Consider the following 23,393-nt stretch of genomic DNA (forward strand, 5'->3'; position numbering starts at 1 on the left):
AGCCATCATTCTCCAGCCTTTGATCCCGCTGTACAGTCTGTTCACCCATACCAGAATTCCTCAGTTTCCAAACATGAGCGTTTTGGGGGATTATTTCAGAAGCCTTCAGAAATGGAACATGCTACATCCACTGTCCTCTCTTTCTCTGCACATTTGTCTTTTCATCATAGAAGGCAGTAAATTTGATCAAACATTATTTGTCCTTGGTACATCTATATGTTGAGTAGTCTTCACTATCTTCAGGTCTTTTACATCTGGAAGAAGATTAAGAGGAGATGTGGCAGGACCACAGCAACTAAGGTGAGGCTGTATATAGTACTTCACTATTCCTCCTTGTCCTTCTTATGGATCGATGTAGCACTAACCTTTTCTCCCACCTGTCAGGGACCTCTCTTAACCACCATTGCTTTCCACAAATGACAAACAGAAGCCTCATTATCACACTGGCCATTGCCCTTTTGGTCAGTCTAATTTGATCTTATATTTGAATTTATAAGGGCATAAGTTCTGATATTCACCATTCAATCCAATATTTTCAGAGTACATCTAAAGTTTTGAAGACCAGCTTGGCAGATAATCAAAGCATAATGCCCATTCAAATAAAAATATTTGCTGTGAGAAACACAGGAATAGCAGTAGTAGATGTACAAGCTTATCTATATTACACTGCCAGAACTTTTGCAAGTAGTACTGCATCAGAATTCATCTATAAAAGTACAAGAGTCTTTTTCACACAAAATATCTGATTTCTGGGGAAGGAAATTAAGTGTTTTTTTTTTTTGTGTGTGTGTGTTTGTTGTTGTTGGTTGTTTTTGTTTATTTGTTTTTCTTTTTGTGTTTTGTTGTTTTTATTCCTGTACAGAAACTGTCCTGTAACTTCATGCCAATGAGATTTGCATAAAATTAGATATATTTTCACCAGGCTACCTTGTTTGAATTTGTACTAGGAGCGTAAAGTGTGTTAGTGTATATGATCATGTAAGCTGAGATAGGTTTGCTGACAGACAATTTTGTTAAGAGACCATCTCTGCTATTTTTATTGGCTTTTCTCCTGAGATTGGAAGAAAAGAACCTATTAGACACATGGATAGTCACAACATATTACAAATGGACCCTTTTTAATTCAGTATTAATTAAGATTAATTCTGAATTCTAACTAGGACTAACCCAGTTCTTCGCATATGCCACATGGGACAACTTTCAGTTTTGATGTGCAAAGATTGATTTATATTTAATATTAAATTTTTATATTTAATCAGTATAATAATAGCTTTCTAGTCCATAATTAGTTTCCTGATTTTCTTCATTTCAGCCTACTGCACTTGCTTGTTCCTTCTTACTCACACTCTGGTTAAGAAAAAAGTATGCTGTCAATCTTAAAGAATATTTTGATACAAAATATAAAATAATTTGTCAATGCCATTACTTTCTGTCACTGCTTCCAGAAACTGTAATCTTAATCTATAATGACAAATACTATTTTTAAAATGCAATTTAATATGTAATTCTAATCAGGCTTAAGAGACTGGCAATTTAAAATTAACAGATTATTAGAAAATCCAGCTTTGACCTGTTAAATCTTATGCTGATAGTGATTGATTTAGTGGATTGCATTAAGAATGAATTATCTTTTTGTCTACTTTGAAGCACATCCTACATTTTTTTTCTGTAGTAATGCTACAGAAAGACACCCAAGTGAAATACTGATGATTACCATGTGCTTGAAGTAAAGATCAGACTGCAAGGCAATGTTGTTGGAGAGAGATGACTGGCATCAGTGGTCAAGACAGCCTGAGATCTTTCCTCTTCCACCTGTAAATCTTTATATGCAGCAAACCCTCACCTCCTCAGCTGTGGCAGAAAACTATGCACAAGCATGCTGTAGGCCAGATCACTGAACTGCTTTTTTTCACAGGTTGTTGAAACAGCCTGGCCCAAGTAATGATGGCATGATGATACTTGAACACATGGAGGGAAACCTTTTGAGTTTGCTTGACCACTGAAACATGTGTCTGGCTAAAGCCTTAATTTTACATTGCCATGTAGCATTTGGGATCAGCTTCAGCTGCTGGGTAAATTAATTCTTATTTGTAGTGACAATAATTGCCAAAACAGAAAATAATAACCAAGTTTCTGGCAGTGAAATAAATGCAATAGTTCTTCAAAAATTGTTTAAAATAGCAGGGCTGTAAAAACAGACCACCTTAACTTTTACTGACGTCCTGATTTCTATTAACTCTGCAGAATTTGTCTAACCTAACAATTCTATGAATTTCAAGATTGTCCAGATAAGAAGAAAACAGTTCCGAATTTGCTAACAAGCTATGATGGAAGGCTTGACTTTTTAAGACACATTTTGTTGGTAGCCTCATTAAAGTAGGAATTTTTACTGACTGACTTAACAGATCCTTGAATCATGGCACCACATAAATGAAATGCTACACATGCATCCTATAACGGCAAACCCTTTATTTTACATAAACTCTTACATAAAACTCTCATAAACTCTTACATAAAACTCTTTGTACCAATGGCCAGGGTACAAAGTTATTTTAAATTTCTATTGGAGTGATACAACTCTCAGCTCCACATAGAAGACAATACAATTTTGTTTGTCTGTTGTTTTTAATTATTATTTTTTAAATATTTTCAGTAAGGAGCAGTAGTTGTTGGAGGATAGAGGAGAATTTCTAGCACTATTCCACATTCTAAATCTCTTTTTAAAATTTTACTGGAATATCAGCATTCAAGAATGAAGCTAATAATATATGAATATGTATTTTCAGGCGTTGTAAATCTTTAGACCAAAATCTTTAGGTTTTGTAAAAAAAAAAAAAAAAAAAAAAAAAAAAGCAGCATACAATGAGTATGAACACAAGCTTTCTCTCTCTCTCTCTCTCTTTTTTTTAATAAGTATGCTAATACACTCTTGCTAATGTTTTCATTTTTAAGATTGGTAGAAAATTGGAATTATCCAAGTTAGAGAGAGAAAGAGCAAAAGAAAAATGGCCAATACAAACTGTTCTCTCACAAAACCCATCAGATAAAAGCTTTCACCAAAAATATAGTTATAACCCAATGTTTTTCTTTCTAATTGGTTGCCTAAAATCCCTATTTCTGCATAACTATGTCTGGGAGATTCATGTTTGCTTTCAGAGGCTAGTAGGAGGCCGATACAGAGAATGAAGATTAGATCTAGTTAAAACATGCCAAGCTAAACGTAGCTCAGGACATCTGGATTTTCTCTCTTTAGAAGTATTATTTGCTCCTCTACTTGGGATGCTTCAAAAACTTCTCTGACATTCCACATACAAAGACTGATTTTCTCTGAACAGGATTTCCACAGGATGATCAGAAAAATTATCCTGGATGCAGTACATCCACATTAGCTGGCCCAGGCTATCTTTCTCTCCCCAAACTGCATATCACCTCTTCATTGGTTATGTTGATTAAATGGTTTTTCTGACCAGCATCTCACTCAAATATGTGAAAAGGTACACCCTAAAAAACCTCTCATCCAGACAAGCTAATACTCAAGCTAACACTCAAGCTAACTGATCACAGAGATGGCAACTCCAGTGCAAAGGATGGATAAGACCTGGATCTCACAAAGCCAGATCAGTCTATGCCCATGCCCCTATTCAATACAGGTTGACACAGGTTTCATTTAAATATGTTTTATAATAAGGAAGAGTAATAACAAGGAATTTATATTGTAAAAGTTGCATGGTTATTATAGCATTGCTTTATTCCATGTATATATCTATTTTGCAATTAGTAATGGTATTATGTTACTAAGAATATTGGGGTTTTGCATTTGCATAGTGGTTTTCACGCATTTCATCCCAAAATGCAAATAGGATATTGCTACCTGTATTTTACAGAAGTAGAAACTGAAATAGAGGGCACTAGACACTCCATAGTATTAGGGTGAAAGTTCAGTTATAATTAAGTACATGACTGTTACTCCAGTCCCCTAATAATGCTTATATTTGCATTTTAAAAAAAGAAGTGTATGACCAGTTGTTTAATAGACCAGTGTGACAAGCCACTGCCAGAACATTTTGTTCCATTTACACTTATATTTCCACTTTCATGCATTTTTATACACTTTTAGGGAATATTTACACTTCCCTGCAAAACACGCTGTAAAAGAGACATAGCAACTTTATCTAAACAACATCATCATCAACAACAACAACAACAACAAAACACGAACAGCAACAAAAAAAAAATTAAATAAAAAAACTTGTTGACAAGATATCCAATATGTAGTTCAAGGCAAATTTTTTTCTTGCTTCCCTGGCTTATTTCACAACAGAATTCTCAAAAGTATTAAGTCTGCTGAAGTCTCAATAGCAATAGAACATTCTACATTTGAGAGTTGTATCTGAAAATGATTTAGAAAAATACATTTCTTTTTCCATTTTCCTGGAACTTGCCTGAGCCTCCTTACAGGAGATGGGAACCTCCCTGGTGAGCTGAGGCTTGAATATGAGAAGTACTGCTCCAGCCGTACCTACCTCTTAGCCTTGTATTAGCATCTCAGAGCTCTCTGTATGAATCACACCAGAACACACAGATGTCCATAAAATAAAATGCAACTTGTTACATCACCTGAAAACACCGTTTTCTGTTAGTTAGGATTCTTAACCTTTCACATCTCTTTATAAAACATAGCTTTGCTTTCAAGAAATTCTTGGAAAAAGAATAGTGTTCCGAAGGTAGTGATTTTGTTTGTTTTCATATCTTTGTTTACAAAAATTTTAACCATATCTTAAAGGTTTTATTCAGCTTATGTTAATAGCAGTTACAGTCTAGTAGATAAACTGTTGCATCTTTTACTCTGAATGCGGAATGGCACTGCAATTCTCAACAGATATCTAGGATGACACTACAGTGAAGATAAGCAATTTTGACATACAGAAAATTATTGGGGACAGCCTATTTTTCTCTCCATTTCCTAGTCTTGTAATGACATGCAGCCCTTACAAACCACTCTATTTTAGTTTTGGCCTGAATATATGGGAATCATGTTTTTGAAGTGCAATAGAAGTTATTCAAAATTAAGATAAAAATGTAACCTTGAAGGTGAACATATCAAGGATGTAACAAATATCATCTCTTCAGGAAAGAAAACATTCAGAAATTTAATTAGGAAACTAATAATATCTACTCATTTCATGACAAAGTTACTTCTGCAATAGTTTAAATGCCTTGTTTAATGTGAGAATAAAGAGAAACTCACCTGCACTGTCTGTGCAAGAACTGAACAAATGCTAAAACACCCAGGCTGGAAGATGGCAAATTTTGTTTAGTGGTATTTACCACTGACTATAGCACTGACATTAATCCTGCCGTAATTCATCACAATGGCATGTAAGAAACTGCACCATGTTTTAGATAGAAACGTAAAGTGTCAGTGAGTTCTTTTAAGTCCAATAAGCTTGAATTTTGGATGCAGTGGACAGTCATTAACTGTTCATATCAGGACCTTTTTTATCATGTGTGACTCATGAAACTGAAACACATTCCTGCTGCTGGCAATGGAAAATGAATTCAGTAGGTCATCATTCTATAAATCAATTGAAAACATGAATTATTAAAGAGGAAAAAATTGAGTGCTTTAAAAAGTAAAGGAGTGATTAAATATAAAAGATGTTGTTAGACGTAGAAATACAAATCATAGCAAAAGAAAGTATTACAAGAACATACCCTTATAAATCTCACACAGTCTACTTGCAAAACACATTTATACAATCACGTGCTTATTTACAACTACAAACAAAGGGGCCGTTATGGTAAGAGCAATACCTCTGTTTCAACATACATTTTGAAATTCACTTGCAGAGAGAAATTAAAAATCAATAGTCTTTTTTTGTTGAATGTCTTCTGTGAATTATGGAGTGACTCCATAATTAAATTCTACTAAAATCACTATTAACATGATAAAAGGAGGATTAATCTAAAACTATATAATTATACCCATTTGACATATCACCTATTAGGAATGCTGGTTTTCCACTTCACAGACAGATTTTTCAACAGTTAGCTCTGTGAGGACTTCCATTTTTGATACAGTTTGTTAGTGAGCAATAACACTTTCCATTTTGGAAACAAACAAACATAAAATTAATAATTTCACTGGCTATCTAATCCAGTGCCTTTCATACTTAAGCATACTTAAAATGCTTAATGTATAACCCTGCATAAGACATTTTTGATTATTGTTAAACCTTCCCCATGTTAAATCACAATTAAGCCAAAGATCCACTTTTCTTCAAATGTGTGTGGTATAAATACCAAATTTCTAGTGTAAGGTAAAATATAAATCAGATCCTTTAGTATACTTACTCCTATACAGACTACATGGCTTTTAAAATCTGAATACAAACCCAGACCTTACAGTTCCTTGTGAATACAGTTTTTACCTTTTATAGAGAGCGTGTATGCTAGAAGGATGTTTCTTTGAACATACCAAAATCTCCATTGCAAGAGCATAAACTTTCTAAATATATTATATTCCTGTTCTCTATACTAAAATACTGAATTCAGTCATGTGAAAAATATTCATCACAGTCTAGCCACGCAGAAGAGATATACCCTTAACACAAAGTCATCTTCTCTCACACAGGTGATTTAAAATCTAAGCAGTAGGTAAGAACTGTGTGTTTGATACAGGTACATGGACAGACATAGCTTTAGCTTTGACACCCCCAGTTTGATGCTGAGCTCTACTGATGAAAAGCTGAGTTGACTGAGATGAAAGGCATTTTTCTCCCACTAAAATAACAATTTCAATAACCTCCTACTTGGAGTAATGAGTAAAGGCTAAGTCTATTTCAGAAGCATCCTAAAAATCATCAGCTACATTCTTGCTAGTGCTATATAATTACTGTACCTTAAAAGGGGCAGATTTTAAAAACATTCCCCTGCCTGCCTGGATTGCAGCTGGAGGAGGAAGCAGCAGCACGTTATTACCTTCCCAGCTGTATAGCAGAAAAGCAGGAGAGGAGGGATTAAGCACAGTTAGTGCTGTTCCCACTTCCTCATCTTCTACACTGTACCTACAGCAGCAGGTTAAATGAAGCAGAATCCCGGAGGAAGGCTCTTCCCTCTATAGTAATAAGGACCAGCACTAATTTGATTCAAACTTTGTTTCTAAAGTTGTTCCTGAATAATACAACTACACAGCATCCACTGATCTGGAAAAATCATAAGGTGGGAGTCTAGCCCATTCTGAACAAGGTCTGAAGAAAAAAGATACTTATCCTTTATCTCCAATTTATTTTCCACTTTATCAGTTGAATGATTGATCTGCTCACTTCAAGCAGAGGGACACAGGTGGCATCCATGATATTTCATTAAGTGTACACTTGATGAATCATAATGATTTCAGTTTGCAGGAGTTTAGGAGTACTTCATTTCTGTAAGACTTGCACAGCATTAAAATCTCTTAGTTTTACTCCAACAAACAGGAAAGCCTACAAGTTAAAAGCAAACTTCATTCAAACCTAGTTTCACTCAGTTCTCAGTGAAAAATCATAAAATCATATCAGATTAATAAACATTAGGAAAAAAAAAGAAAAAAAAAAAAAGAAAAAAAAAAAAAAAGAATATTATAAAAAGAACTAGAGTGCTTAACCAGAATCCAAGTCAGGTGAGTTTTGCACAATTTCAAATTTTCACCAGTCTCTTCAATACGGTTCCATAAAATTCAAGGACAACATTCACATTATAATTTGTAAAGACTGTGCCTTTGGAAAAAGCTGGAAAATATTTTTTTTTTTTCAGAACTACACATCAGAATTCTTTGGATGTTTTATATTAGTCAAATCACATCTGAGACTTTCTAATTATTATCTTAGTTTCATAATTTCTAACAAGGGTTTGAATTACTCAACAACTTCACACATTATACTTTTTTTTTTTTTTTTTTTTTTTCTGTTTAAATTGTCTAGAAGAGACAAAGAAGGCTACTACATATTCCAGTGTTTCAAATGAACCGGTATTTTTGAGGGGACTAACCTTGATGGATCTGTGCTTTAATTTGACACTTTTCTCTCAATATCCCCATATTCCTCAACACTCTCACATATGCTTTAAAAGTTTTCCTCAACTTTATCCAGTAAGATAGAAAGTAAAAGTGAAAAAGCTTTTATAACGATCTATAAAAGAGTGACTTTGCAGGCTGAGGTCAATAGGTAATTCAGCTGACTGAATGGAAATGAATGGAAAGGTTCATACCAATAGATAGCAATTAATTGCTCTCAAAGCCTCCTAAAATATTTCTGTAATTCTTTTTATTTTTATTTATTTGGTAAAATAATAGATCTATCTACCACTGCTAGAATGACTAATAGAGCTCATTTACTTCTTGGAAAAAGCATCCAAAAAAATTACATTCTCCAGTATAAGATTATCAGACAGATATTATACAGCTTGATCAACATGTACCTAATACTAATTTTGTCACACTCAGACTAAAATTTAAAAACATAATGCATTGAAAAAAAAAAATAAAATATTGAAATCTCTAACATACCAGAAATCTTTTTTTTATTATTTTTAATTAGAAAGTTAGGAATCTGTATCAATCAGTTTTCCAATAAAGGATTTTTAAACAAATAAATCATATAGATGTAAATTTTCCTAAAATTGATACTTCCAGTAAAAGGTTTCTTAATTACCAGCTTTTCATGAATCAAAAATATTAATAACAGTTTGAATAGTAAAATGTAATTTGACATGTCACTAGATTGTTTATTATTTAAATGGAGGGTAGAGGAGAAAGAAGCATTCATTAATGTGGGTAAGTGAGTGTGACTATTACCAATTTATTTTCCCATCTGTAACTCTCCAAAGTAAATACCTTTATTGAAGGATATTAACTTGAGATATAATAAACAGTTCTACGGTCTTATTTATCAAAATTGTCACTTGTTACCTATGTATCTCGTACTTGCAGAAAATATCCTGGTGATATTAACGGCTTTATTTACTAAAGTTAGTTCATTTTGGTTTGATAGTCCTCCAATTAAAATCACTAGTCTTCATTTAAAGCTGGATTGTTCAGCTCCTATTTGTGCTACAAGTGAATGTTATTTGAACTGCAATATTTGCCTGTAGCCTGTATAATATATCAGTTTTAGTTATGCTCTGAAAATATGAAATTCATTGGCTGAAAATTCTTTCACATTTATCAAGTGAATCACTTGCATAAAGAATGTACTGCCCTCCAGAGACAAATCTGAAAGATCTCATAGGCAATTGTTTGCACAGTAAAATGCAGTGTTTTCCAAGCTTCTTTAACAGAAATGGTAGAATGCTTTGATCCTATCTTATCACTCCAGCTAGCACTCACATAGTTCTCTTCAATCTTCTTTCCTCTCACCAGCATTTACAAGTAAAAAGAAACAGAGAAAGACTAAATGATTGAAAACTACTTTTTACTCCCTTAGAAAATAGAAACTGATTCTGCTTGATATTTGCAGGGTTTATAACCCCTATAAGGATGACAGTCAGATAGTGACTATCCAAGGCTGCAAGCACACAGAAGAGAACCTTGGAAACCTTTCCCATCTGCATCTCTCGTAGATCAGCATTCAGTAAAGCACAGTTACTCTATTTCCCCTCTAACCCATCAACAGAGACAATAGTAGAATCAGAAATTAGCATTTCTTTTGGGACAATGTGACTACAAACTGCTTGTTCTAACAAGGTCCAGTGTAATCAGAAGATGTAACATTTGTACTTGAAAAGGGATTAAGATGGGGTGAGAGATGCTAGAAACAAAAAGTGCCTAGCCACTTTTCTTTGAATATGATTAACATCTCAGGATTAATGGGGGATACCTGTAAGATTTTATCCTTACATTTTTGTCAGTGGTGGTTTAGATTTGTTGGGTCGTGGTATTTTTCGATAGTGAAACCTTCAAAGAAAGAAATGCTCTTATATTCAGTATCTTCAGAGTGCTCATGAACAGCACAGCAGCTTGAAAATCTTGAAAAGGACACTTTTCAAGATACACTTGAAAATCCTGAATACTCTCTTCTTAACCTGTGTTATCTTTATCTTTCTAGGAATCATAGAATCATAGAATCATAGAATGGTTTAGGTTGGAAGTGACCTTCTTTTGATGCAGCCTGGGATACAGCTGGCTTTCTATGCTGCAAGCATACATTGCTAGCTCTTGGTGAGTTTTTTATCAGCTGACACTCCCAGGTCCTTATCCTCAGGGATGCTTTCAATCTGTTCTCTGTCCAGCCTGTATTTCTGCCTGGGATTGCCCTAACCTTGCAGAACCTTGCACTTGGCCTTGTTGAAGTTTCTAAGGTTTACATGGACCCACCTCTCAAGCCTGTACAAGTCCCTCTGGATGGCATCCCTTCCCTCCAGCGTGTTGACGCTTGGTGTCAACAGCTTGGTGTCATTGGCAAACTTGCTGAGGGTGCACACAATCCAATGTCTGTGTCACCACCCAAGATGATTAACAGTGCCCGTCCTAGTACCTACCCCCGAGAAACACTTTACTGATCATTACTGATCTCCACCTGTACACTAAATCATTGACCATAACTCTTTCAGTGCAACCATCCAGCCATTTCTTTACCCAGCAAGTGGTCTGTCCATCAAATCCAGATCTCTCCAATTTAGAGACAAGGTTATAAAGGAGGACAGTGTCAAATTCAAGTCATTGGCAATCTTGCTGAAGCTACAGTCAATCCCACTGTCCGTGTCACTGACAAAGATGATAAATATTGCTGGTCCCAGTACAGACTGCTAATCACCACTCATCACTACTCTCCACTGGAATATTTAACCATTGACTGCAGCTATTTGAGTGCAATCATCCAGACAATTCCCCATCTACCTGGTGGTCCATCCTTCAAATCGATGTCATCCCCATTGTATGTCATGCAGGTATGTCATGCAGGACTGTCAAATGTTTTACACAAGTTCAGGAGGATGATAGCACTTGCTGTTCCCTTATTCACCAACTCTATACCCCAATAATAGAAGGCCACCAAGTTTGTCAGGCACAGAAGCAATGAATATTTCAATATCTACTACAGCATAAATTAAGTACAGGCTCTTCTTGCTCATCCTGCCAGGTTTTCACACAATATGGAGCAATAAGTTCTGTCCTCCAGTTCTGCAAACCAGCAAACAGGTTGTATTTCAGGGAATCGGGGAATCAAGATCGGGGCTGATCTTGAAGTGCCACTGATCATTTAGGCAATGAAGTCATCTGGTTTGGATCTTATTCATGATGGATAGCTAATATTTATTTAATGCTGAAGGGAAAACCACCACCTCAATACTTCTTGATTACTCTGACTGAGATGTAGTACTGACTGACTATGGAATCATAATACACTTACTGCTTTAATTAATGAAAAAACAGCTGACAGTAAATGCTGTCATAAATAGAGAACATTAAATAGTTACAGTTGAAATCATCAAGAAAACCCAACTATATCCTCTAAGTGAAGTTAATGTAAGTTCATACTCTTCTATCACTCAACAACAGTATGCCTGCTTTATTTTCTTTTATGTATGCTACCTTTTCATACTTTTTGCATTCTTCAGTAAGTTAATATTTGTGACAAATCCTCTTAATTCTTAATCAAGTACATCAGATACTAGACATTTCTTTTTAAGTAGCTATGCAACTATATAGCATGATACAAGTCTTGATCTTTCCTGTGGAAAAGGCTATACAAAACATGAATTATGACAACTTAAATAATTTTAACCACATCCTTTACATATCCTTATTATAGCTCCTTGGTACTCTGTGTTACTTCAGTAATACTCTATGCACAGTTTATTACCCTTGACACAAGGCGTTTCTCTCTTTCTCTTTCTTTCTGTCTCTCTTTCTGTCTCTCTGTCTCTCTGTCTCTTTCTGTCTCTTTTTTTTAATTTTTTTTTTTTTCCAAATGGGAATTCAGGGTGTCTTGAAGATAGGCAAAATAACCTAATACTGGAGTGACTGTCCTCAAATCTAGTGGAAACTGCTATGTCTACCAGCTCCTAGCAATTCCTTAGCTTACTTGGAAAACGCAGATTTCACATTTGTCAGAACGAACTGTATAAGGGCAAGCATGTATTTCCAACAGTAACAAAGGAATAACAGAGCTGCAGTGTAGCCTGTAATTGAAATGCCACTTACGTTTCTCCTGGGATTCAGGATGCTTGACTTCTACTCAGTACTATAACAGAAATCCCAAAAAAATGCAGCAACAGTGATGCAGCTCTTTTCAGGCTAGCAACTACTACTTATTTTAACTCATCTTTAAAAAAATATGACCGAGTACAACTAGACTAGACAGAGTACAACTAAACTAGACTAAAAGTTTATCCAGGAAATCAGACAATCATCTGAAATACAAGCATTTTAATAAAGTGCTTACAGTTTTTTTAAACAATCAGAGAAAACAATGTTGGTCATTTTATGCTATTATTTTGATACTGGGAATTTATAGGCTTTGTTTATCCCTCCTTCATTTTGGGTAATTTCCTCCTCTACTGCAAAAAATATTGTAATTCTTTTTTTTTTTTTAATTTTTGATTTATTTTAAGCTAACATTTCATTTATACTTAACAGAGACTCTTTTAAAATCATTTTTTTCTCTCTTTTCAATTAAAGTTAAATTTACACAGCAGTCTCCAGAGGAAACCCCCGGCTGCTGATGACTTTACATTATTCTCCCACACAGCTTTTAGTACCTCTGTGTAGGCCGCATCCTGCCCCCACTTAATTAAACAAGGTTTTGCCACCATCTCTATTTGCAGAACAATCAGGCTTTGCAAGCATATTCTCTATCAATAAATTTTAATATCAAACATAAAGATGACAAAAGTATAGTTATTGTCCAGATTTATATTAAGTGATCTGTGAATCAAAAAGCACAATTACACATTTGAATTTGATGAAGAGGAGTAATTGCCACTGATTCATTCATGCATAATAAGTGAAGCATCTCAAAAAAAATAGCACTAAGGATTATTTAAATATTTTACTTTTGCAATTGTAAAATAAGATTAGACCTTTGAGGAAAATTATTTGACATCCACTTTTACTGTTAATTATTGAAATATCTTATTCTCTCTGCATAGATAAAAATATGCTATTCATATGTGTATGTAAGTTACCCAAGGAAAAGTTGATAATTTTTTTTCCAAAATTGTGTAAAAGTTTCTATAATTTCATAAAATGTCTCAGAAACCACAATACTGTATATCATATACATTACTTGAGACAGTACTGTATAAATTACTCTATACATTCTTTACTCAGCATTTTCCATCAGCCATGCATGTGTCCAGTTGTAATAATTCCAAAACACATTGAACTCATATCTTTCACTGAACACAAAGAATAGTTGCAAAAATAATAAGTAAAAAAGGTAAATCTTATGTTGTGATAGACCAAGAAAAGCAGATTATGTATGACAAACAGATGTTTTGGAGAGTGTCAGAGATTATTATAAATACCTTTAAGCATTAGAAAGATGTAAACTTCAGAGCAGAAAGGTCATGAACTATGACAGAGTAACAGAAGGAAACTAAGGAAGGAAATGTTGTAGGAAGGCTGCAGTCAGAGAAAGCCACACCCCCTCAAACTTTTCAGACAGTGTTTAAGATGTCATAAAAATCCTATTGCTCTAGTATAACACCAGATAAAAAGAGCTGAAAGTCCAAACTACTGACTTGCTCCTATTGAAAAAGTCTCAATTTCTGCATGTTCAATGAATTTCAGATCATACTTAAGAATAAAAATCAAAAAACGCATTTGTTTTCTGTTCCTTCCTGCTAGGGACATACAGATATTTCTAACACATTAGAACTGATAAGGCCATAGACTACCATAATGAAACCTTTTATTGTAGAGTCTATGAGATTCTGATGCCACCTATTCAGACAGTTCTCATTGTCAAACTGTTGCATTTAATCACCCTGTCACCTATACCAGAAAAAAAGACCAGAGTTACTTTTGAATTAAAGAAAATTATAGTTTAGAAGGGATATGGCAAGAAAGAACAGAATGAAACCATTACATAGCCATTACTTGCGATTGCAAAGAAACTTACTTTCTTGAAAGTAATAGCAGTCAAACAGATCTTGCTCTAGCTCATAGAGTAGATCCTCTGATAAGGCTCACATTTTTGCTTTTTACTCAGAAGTTCCAGCAACAGTCCTGTGAAAAACATCTCATAAAATTGGCTCAATGTTGGGAAAGAGGTAAAAACAGAATTACAGCCTTTCATTACTTCACTGTTCTATTTTCTTTGCTGTAACAAGAACTAAAAATTAATCTGCCTATATAATTTTGCAAGTTAAAGTCCTTTCCTGTTATCTCCATTTTATAGATGCTATTGCTTTTAAAGGAGGCTGTGTTAAGGAAAGCACCAATTATTGTATACGAGTATCAAGAGGCTCTGATCTGTTTACATTTCAGAGGACTGTCTAGCCTTCATTTAAAGTCAAAAGGAGAACTATAACTAAGTTGTTTAAAAGAAGCAGAGATGGCTTAGAATAGAAACAGAAAAAAAAAAAAAAAAAAAAGTCAGTACACTTGATGTAAATTATATATGAAGAAATCACTTTCTATGCTTGATGATTTCAAAGTATCATTTTGATTACAATTGTGAATAAAACAACTTTCTCTTGTTTCCAGAAAATCCCATTGATTCTTCTGTGTTCCAGTCTGGAACACTACTAATTTTCAGCTCTCTGATTATTTTTTTTCTCTTTCTACATCAAAATTCCATCTTTAAGAATACAGAGTACTTTTTCCTCCAAATAAAGTTTCAGCAAAAACTGCTGCTCATTTAATAAAATAACATTTTGCAAAATAAACTGTTGCAATATAAAATATTCATTCTATTCCAACAGTGTGTAATTCTTCAAACAAAAGGTCTTATCAGCACTATATTAAATATTTTATATATATTTGGATGTGACATTTTGTAATCTTTTACTTATCAGCCCACAAAGGTGTTAAATGTTCAAATTCCAAAGTGAGATTTGGAATCTGCATTAACTGCATCATGTGCTAATAATATGAAATGTTACGTTCAAAAGATACAAATATGTAATTCTTAATTTGTACTCACACAATTTGTACTCACACAATTTAGTTGCATACATAAGAGGAAAATATGAGAAAAAAATAAAAATGATCAATTTTTTTAATATTAACCTTTAAGAGGAATATCTTATCTGTCTTTCTATATATGCCTTATGTCAGCAATAATTAACATTATACCCTGTTTGTGAAAAATATATTGCAGATCACTTCCGTGTAACATCAAAAATAAACAAAACAAAACAAAACAAAACAAAAAAACCTGTTCAAAATACTAACTCTTCCAATCTATTTTACCTCAGAATGGCCATACTTATCTAGACCAAGAACCTTATCTTTTTGGCACACATCTTGTAGCCTGTGCCGGCCACAAGCAGGTACCTTATAGAAATAGAAAAAACAGGGCAGGCATAGCTGACGGGCACACCTTCCCAAGTAAACTAACATCCAACAAGTTCCTTTTCAGGTTATTTCCTTAGCCAGGTATGTTTTAAGTTATAAATATATTGAGGCTATAAAGTAGCATCTTATTTTATTTTCAATCTTGTAATCAATTGTTAGGTTGTGTAATAATAACCTTGTCTCCACACAGGATTGTACTGAAGCAAGAGAGGCAAGGAATATGCTGAAAACAACTTGTTTTACACCATAGCCCAGATCCTTTGCCTGGGAATCATTTTGTTTAGAGGAGGAACCTGTGAGAAAATACACCACTTGTATGATAGAACAGTGACTATGCTCAGAATTAGTATGTTTCTACTTTGATTCTCTCTCCCAGGTATGCATTGGCTCCTCAAATGCTAAGGAACATTCTGTGCACAACCATGGGAGGTGGCTTTGAGCTGCTGGGCTCTATATTTTCACTGTTCTAGTTCTGGCTAAAACAGCTTGGATGGAATTATACTAAGGGCAGGATTCACCTGCAGCTGCTGGCTGGATTCACCTTTGCAAGTGATTCCCATCTTTCCCTCAGCTTTATGTGCCTGTGAGAGCCCAGTAGGTTTCTTGTTCGTATTTATAAAGCACTGTGGTAGGGATCATTGAAATGTAGATTATGAAGACCTCAAAATATGTCTTAACATTGAATGTAATCTAGAGACAATTTCCAACACGAAAAAATCCTTGTAAGGAAAACTGCATATCCGTCTAATTGCATAAACGATCCTTATTTCTTCTGTCATCTCTAAATTGACATTTCTACGACATAATGAAAAAGTACACATTAAGACATTATTTTGTTAAGGATTTCTTTTTACAGTGCATTTCCAATACTGTATCAAACATTGCATATGGCCTTGGGTTTGGCTGATTGCCCAAAGAAATATTTTAATAAATATAATATTATTCTAGTTAACTGCTCAAAAAGAGACAGTACCTGCAGAGTATAAACCTCTTAATCTCTTCCACTTAGAGTACAGAAATAAAGCTGATTTTAATGAATTCCCTGCATTCCCCTACCTCACTGCAACTCTGAGCAATTGTAATTGCAACCTTTTATTTTTTGAGCTTTCCCTGCAGAGTGAGCCATTGCAGCTTTAGGCCTTGGCAACAATAAGCAACTAAGCATGATAAGTGAGCAACATGTGAATGAAAACATTAGACTACAAAGAATCATCAGGAAGAATGATTTAAAGAGATCACTCAGCAAATGACCAGTCTCTAAATTAACAGTAAAATCATCTATGAAACAAGAAGACAGTCTTACTCTCTTTAACATACATGAGCACCAAATTATACAAATGCAAAAACAGAGAAGATAGTCTAGTCAAATTACCAAATCTATTATGAATGAAATAATAATTGAAAATTAAAATAATATTTTATCATAAAAATCCTACATAGTCAGCTCTTTCTACAAGCCAGTGATTCACTTTCCTGTAGTATGCTGGATATACTGTGATTAAAGGCTCAGAAACAACAGCAGGATGCCAACTTGGCTGATTAGGAAACTTCTGACTGAGCCAAGATACAAAAGGCAGAAGTACAGGAGGTACAAGTAGACACATATTTCCAAGGAGGAAAATGGAAGTATCAGTTGGCTTTTCAGGAATACAATTAGTATAGTCAATGCTCAGCCAGAGATGAACCTGGCAATAGAGATGAAGGGCAACAGAAAAAGTACATGAAAAGCAAAAGGAAAACAAAAGAAAATGTGGGCCTGCTGCTGAACAGGGCAGGTGACCAAGTAATGAAGGTCATGGATGAAGTACTCAAACCCTTATTTGCCTTATTGTACTGGCAAGGTCTGCTCTCAGGCCTTCCAGGTCACTTTCACTAGAGGGATGTTTGAGGGAGTAGAGGGTACCATCCACTGTAGGGAGAGATCAAGTTAGGTTCTGCTTAAGTAAACTGTTCAAGTTCCTGAGACCAGGTGGGAGGTATCCAATGGTGGTGACAAAGCTGGTCGGTGTCCTTGTGAAGTCATGTTCTATTTATCATCTTTCAAAAGCTGAAGTGCTCAGTGGAGGTCCTTAGTTACCTGAAAAGGTCTAATGGTAAGACCATCTTTAAAGGGAGAAGAAGACAACCCAGGGAACTACAGGCCTCATCTCAGACCCTGAGAGAAATATTGAGACACTCCTCTTGGAAGTCAACTCCAAGCATATAAAGGACAAGGAGGGGTTGGGAACAGTCAGCATAAATTTACAAAGGGCAAATCACATGTGATGAACCTAATTCTCTTTCATGAACTCCTGTCTCTGTGAAAGACAAGAGAGCAGCTGCAAAGTTTTTTACAATCTTTCACTGAAACCTTGTAGCCAAGCTGGAAAGATATGGACTAGATGAACAGGACCACAAGGCAGACAATAAACTAGTTGGACCATCAGATTCAAATGATAATGGGCAGTGGCTCCAAATAAAAGCAGAAGCTTGGTAAGAACAGAGTTCTCTGGGAGTCAGTTCTGGAGCCAGACTGACAACTTTATCATATACCAGGACAGAAAGATTTCATGCACGCCAAGCAAGTTTGTAGATGACACTAGAATGGTACAAGTATTTTACACACTGGAGGGCTGTCTTTCACTGGACATTGGCAAACTGTAAGAATGTTATGACAGGAAACATATAAAGTTCAGCAAAGGCAAAATAACCTAACATCAGAGTACTATGTGTTCTTACCTGACTTTTTAAAAGTTTATCTCAAACGTTATCTGCTAATTAGATAACCTAGCAGTCAAAGGGGGCTGTAAGTTTCAGACTTTAGGCTCTAAGTTTTAGACATTTTCATAGAATATGAGAAGCTGGAGGAGACCCACCAGGATCATTGAATTCAGCTTCTGACTCTACACAGGGCAACCTAAAAGTTAAACCATATATCTGACAGTGTTTTCCAAATGCTTCTTGAACACCAACAGTCTTGGGGCCTATTCTAGTGCCCAGCCCCCATCATGGTGAAGAACCTTTACCTAATACCCAATCTGAACTGCCTATTTTAAAGAGTAATGAAATTTTCTAATCAAAATTATGAATTTTAAAAAGGATTTCAACCTGGCTAATGATGGACTGAAGGCAGTACTTGCTGTCTTCCATAGTCTACCAGTACATCAGTTCTAAAGTATCTGAATAATGCTAGGCACAGCTTAAAATAATCTTTTTCTCCGGGGGTTGAGGGGGTAGGAGATAAGCGTGAAATCTGAAGTCTTCCCAAAGTATTAAGAATGACTGTAAAGCAAGCATTCTGGTATGGTAGCAGCCGCCTTTTCTGGTGGGGGCTGGAGCCCCCTCCAGCACCTAGTTGATGCAAATCTTGACCAACAGAATTGTTTTTAAGTTGTTCTAAAAATGACTTCGGAATACACATAGCCGCATAGGAATTGTTGACACTAGTCACCAGAACAAAAGACTCTCTTAGAAGTCAAGGCTTGGATACCACAAAACATGATGGCTTCAAACATCCACTTGGCCTCACAACTTCCCACTGATTCTTCCCCACGTTAGATCTGAGCTTAAATGCTGACTAATGCTGTAATGCTGACTTTCCACACTAATTTACCATGCTTTTGTTTGTAACAGATACTGCCGTCAGAGTTCTATGAGACTGAGTCAGTGTGGTACCAATTTAGTTTAGTATGAGTCCAGATACATAACAACAGTTAGGTATTTAACTTCCACTAATAACAATTAAACACCTCCTCAGACCTCATCAGTAAAATTTTCCTTACCATATTATTTCTAAAGTTTGTGGTAACTGTGAGGCTTTTCTGTGATGTTTTTTTTTATACTACCTGTATAGTATACTATATTTTAGTATATTTAGTAGTATTAGTATTAGTATATACTATATTTATAGTATACTACTTTTATACTTTTTTTTTATACTACCTGTGGCAGGTAGTATAGACTAGACAAAAACCAGGAACCAAAAGCTCTTGAGTTTCTGTTCAGAGCTTTGTTACTGGTTTGCTCTGTAGCCTTGGCCAGTTGCACCATCCCTCTGTGCATGTTTTCCTATACATAAAATGAAGATAAAATTGCAGGTAGTGATACCTGATCTCCTGAAAGTAACATGAAGATTAGCTTATGCTTATAATGGTTTTAAAATAAAGTTATGTGCAATAAAAGTGCTAAGAATTACTGTGCTATTGTTTGCTGTTCTTAACTGGCAGGTGAGTCAGGAAACACAGCCACTGTTGAAAACAGCTTAGACTTAGGAGAAGCTGCCTAAGAAGAGTTACAGCTTGGTAGCCCAGAGAGGAACTCTGAGATACTAAGCTCAAAAACAAATGTAATAGTTTTTTGTTTTGTTTTGTTTTGTTTTGTTTTTTCTAGTTCAGCACTGTGTAAACCATAGTTCCCACTTATTTTCACTACATACACTACCCTACTAAGTTGCAAATAAATAAATCTGAAGACCAGATTTTTCCCAGCTTGTATTTTAAGTACATTACACTTCTAAGGTCCAATCTACTTTTATCATCTCTCTATAACACACAGGTCCTTAAAACAATAACAAAGCTGTTGTTTTAAAAATACTTTCCTAGTATAGTGAGTAAATAACTGCACAATTATGGGTTAGGATTCCTACATTTCAGTTCTTTAACATTTTTTTAATTTCTTACCCTGAGTATAGAAGAAAAAATCTAATCTTTGAATTTTCGCTCTGATAGGATACAGACAATGCAATCAAGCGGAAGGCATTAAGATGCATTATGTTTGAAATTAGGACCATTAGTCTGTACAGCTATAGTATCAAACTTACACTGATGATGCTAATAACATCTTTCTAATATTTCCTCTCAAAACCAGATATTAAAAAGTGTAATGGTTGGTTCACAATCTGCTGTAATTACAAACTAGAAGTTCATCTCTAAATGGCAGAAAGAAAAAAAAATCATATAGTTTTAGATCAAGTTTGGGTCTGATTTCCAGTGCAAAGAGTTCTGATTTCTTCTTTAAAACAAAACAAAACAAAACAAAACAACAGCAAAAAAGTTTTTAAACAGTACAGAGCCTATCTAATCTATCCCCACCATCTGCTTAATTTAAGGAACAAAAATATATCAGGGAAGATGGAACACTGCAGAAAAGACACTTCAAAGGTTAAATATTTCATAACACTGCAGAAAAGACAAAAAGACAATTCAAAGACTATTTCATACATCATTCTTGCAGCTCCCAAGAGCTTCATCAACACACTAATACATACTCTTTCAGTTGTATATACAAAATACTAAAGCAATTTAAAATAAATCTTATGTTGTACAATTATAATAATCTCTCATAAATTATGTTTTAGCAAATAATAGGTAAATAATAAAAGCATAGAATCCAGTTAGAAAGACCCTTAAGATCATCAAGTCCAGCCAACAATCTAACACTGACAAGTCCATCAGTAAACCATATCCCTAAGTGCCTTATCCGTGCATCTCTTAAATAACTCCAGGGATGATGAGTTACCACTTCCCCAGGCAATCTGTTCCAATGCCTAACGATCCTTTTTGTGAATTAATTCTTCCTGATATCCAATTCAAACCTCCTTTAGTGCAACTTGAGCCATTTCACCATGTCCTATCACTTCTCTTCTGAGAAAAGAAACTGACAACATCCTCACTGCAACCTCTTTTCAGGTATCTGTAGAGAGTGATGAGGTGTCCCCTCAGCCTCCTCTTCTCCAAGCTAAACAGCCCCAGCTCCCTAAGTCTCTCCTCATCGGTCTTGTTTCTGAGGCCCTCAGCAGCTTTGCTACTCTTCTCTCTACGTGTTCCACCAACTCAGTGCCCGTCTTGTAGTGAGGGGCGCCAGGATGAACACAGTGCTCAAGGTGCCATCTGTCTCACCAGGACAGAGTACACAGGGACAATCACTTTCCTCCTCCTGCTGGCCAGACTGCTTCTAGTGCAGGCAAGGAGGCTGTTGGCTCTCCTAGCCAGCTGAACACACAGCTGTCTCATGTCCATCGGGCTGTTGACCAGCACACCCAGGTCCTTTTCTGCCAGGCAACTTTCCAGCCACTCTTCCCCAGACCTGTACTGCTGCAAGGGGTCATTATGTCCCAAGTGTTGTACCCAGCATTTAGCCCTGTTGAATGCCATGCAACTGGACATGGCACATCAATCTAGCCTATCAAGATCCCTCTGCAGGGCCATCCTAGCCTCAACCAGATCAACACTACTGCCCAACCTAGTGTGTCATCTGGAAGCATACTGAGGCTGCACTCAATCCCCTCATCGAGATCATTGATAAAAATATTAAACAAAACTGGTCAACACCAGTTAGCCAGGACTATTGATAAATGATTGCAGGTGGCTTGGTGAGCACTTCTGCCAGCTCTTTCAATATCCTTGTTGGATTCCATCCAACCCAATAGAATTGTAAGAAGAGACACTATGTATATGGCATTACAGATAACTAAGTGAAACACGAAGATGTGTTTTTTGTATTTTTCTGCTGTAGTCTTCCTAACAACATCTTAACACCAACATAACTTTTTGTGTTCAAATAGCTCTTTAATGAAGTCTCAAAGTATAAGATACACCATTTCTGGAGTTTACATCCAATTAACATGACATTTTGCATCATATTATGGCAGTCACATGTCTTAAGAGGACAGAAGAATCAAAACCCAACTGTGATACATTATGGACAAAATAAAAGACAAATCCAAATATCTGAAGGAAGAAATAAAATTTATGTTATCAAACTTATTCAAGCAAGTATTTATATTATGATCAAAGCTGAAGCTGTGGCTACTGGGCAAAATAAATACAGAGGAAAGTAAACTGTCTTTAAAATATTTGTTATAAAGAAGGTAAGATCAAATACTGTAAGTTTTCTTACCAATGATTTGTCAAACAAATGAGTTTCAAATGTTAGCAATCATGTTAGCAATCTTACACGTGAAACTTACATGTGAAAATATAAGACATGAATCTTTCATCTTAATGATAATCTTTATTAGCCTCTCTGTTAAACCTGGATGAAAAAATCAGAATCAGGTGCAATAACACCCTGAAGTGTAGAAAGAAATTAGAAGGATTAAAAGAAAAGAAAAGAAAAGAAAAGAAAAGAAAAGAAAAGAAAAGAACTGTGAAGCCTCCCCTTAAGTAACAGTAAACATTTATGAAGTGTGAAAGACTGAGAAAAACATTTCTGAATATTTACTTTTTGATTTTCATCTATTCTGCTCTGTTTTGTTTTTAAATAACCCACTTCATTTAAATTAGTGTAGTTCATCCTTATACAAAGCTAGTATAAAAACAGAAACAATCCTGACACTTCATAAAGATAAAAAGAAAGAAAAATAGAGTGTATGTTTAGGAATAGAATGCACATGTTATTTTTAAAACAAAATCCACAGTCATTGTTTTTAGTTTTATACATTCCAGGTACTTAATTCACAGTATGAGATGCTTCATAGTGATATCTTTGGGATTTTTAAGTGTCTTCCTCTAAAAATATGTATTTGTAATTTACAGTGTCTTTAGCAGTGAAATTCTTCCTTCTTAAAATCAATTTCTAGGACTTAATAGCTCGCCTATCCACTGAAAACAGAATCTTCTTGTCTCCTACCCTCACTTTGGTTTCCAGTTCTCAGCTACTTATTTCCATGCATTCAATGATGCTGGAGATAAGCTGTACATCCACACACATATTAGGTCCCCTAAATTTGTATAGTTTCATGCAGACGAAAAGCCTTGATAAGAGGATGGCTTTACTCAGCTGTTTTGCTGGCATTACGAGCACGTAAATGGGAAACGCTGAGCTGCTTGAGAGAGCTAACAACTGAAAAATGGTTCTAAACATTCAGTTAAATTTAATTTCCTAAATAATATTCTTCCTGTAACAGCATAATTGC

The 23,393-nt window shown here is 35.2% G+C and overlaps 1 protein-coding gene across 1 annotated transcript in view; it reads right to left on the reverse strand.

Annotated features, from left to right (window-relative positions):
* The window catches only part of PDE4D (phosphodiesterase 4D), a 651,373-nt gene that overhangs the window by 451,436 nt on the left and 176,544 nt on the right, over nucleotides 1–23,393 (reverse strand). The gene's annotated exons all lie outside the window — the stretch shown is intronic.

This window comes from Oxyura jamaicensis, chromosome Z (genome assembly GCF_011077185.1).
Source record: "Oxyura jamaicensis isolate SHBP4307 breed ruddy duck chromosome Z, BPBGC_Ojam_1.0, whole genome shotgun sequence".
Classification (NCBI taxonomy): Eukaryota; Metazoa; Chordata; class Aves; order Anseriformes; family Anatidae; genus Oxyura; species Oxyura jamaicensis.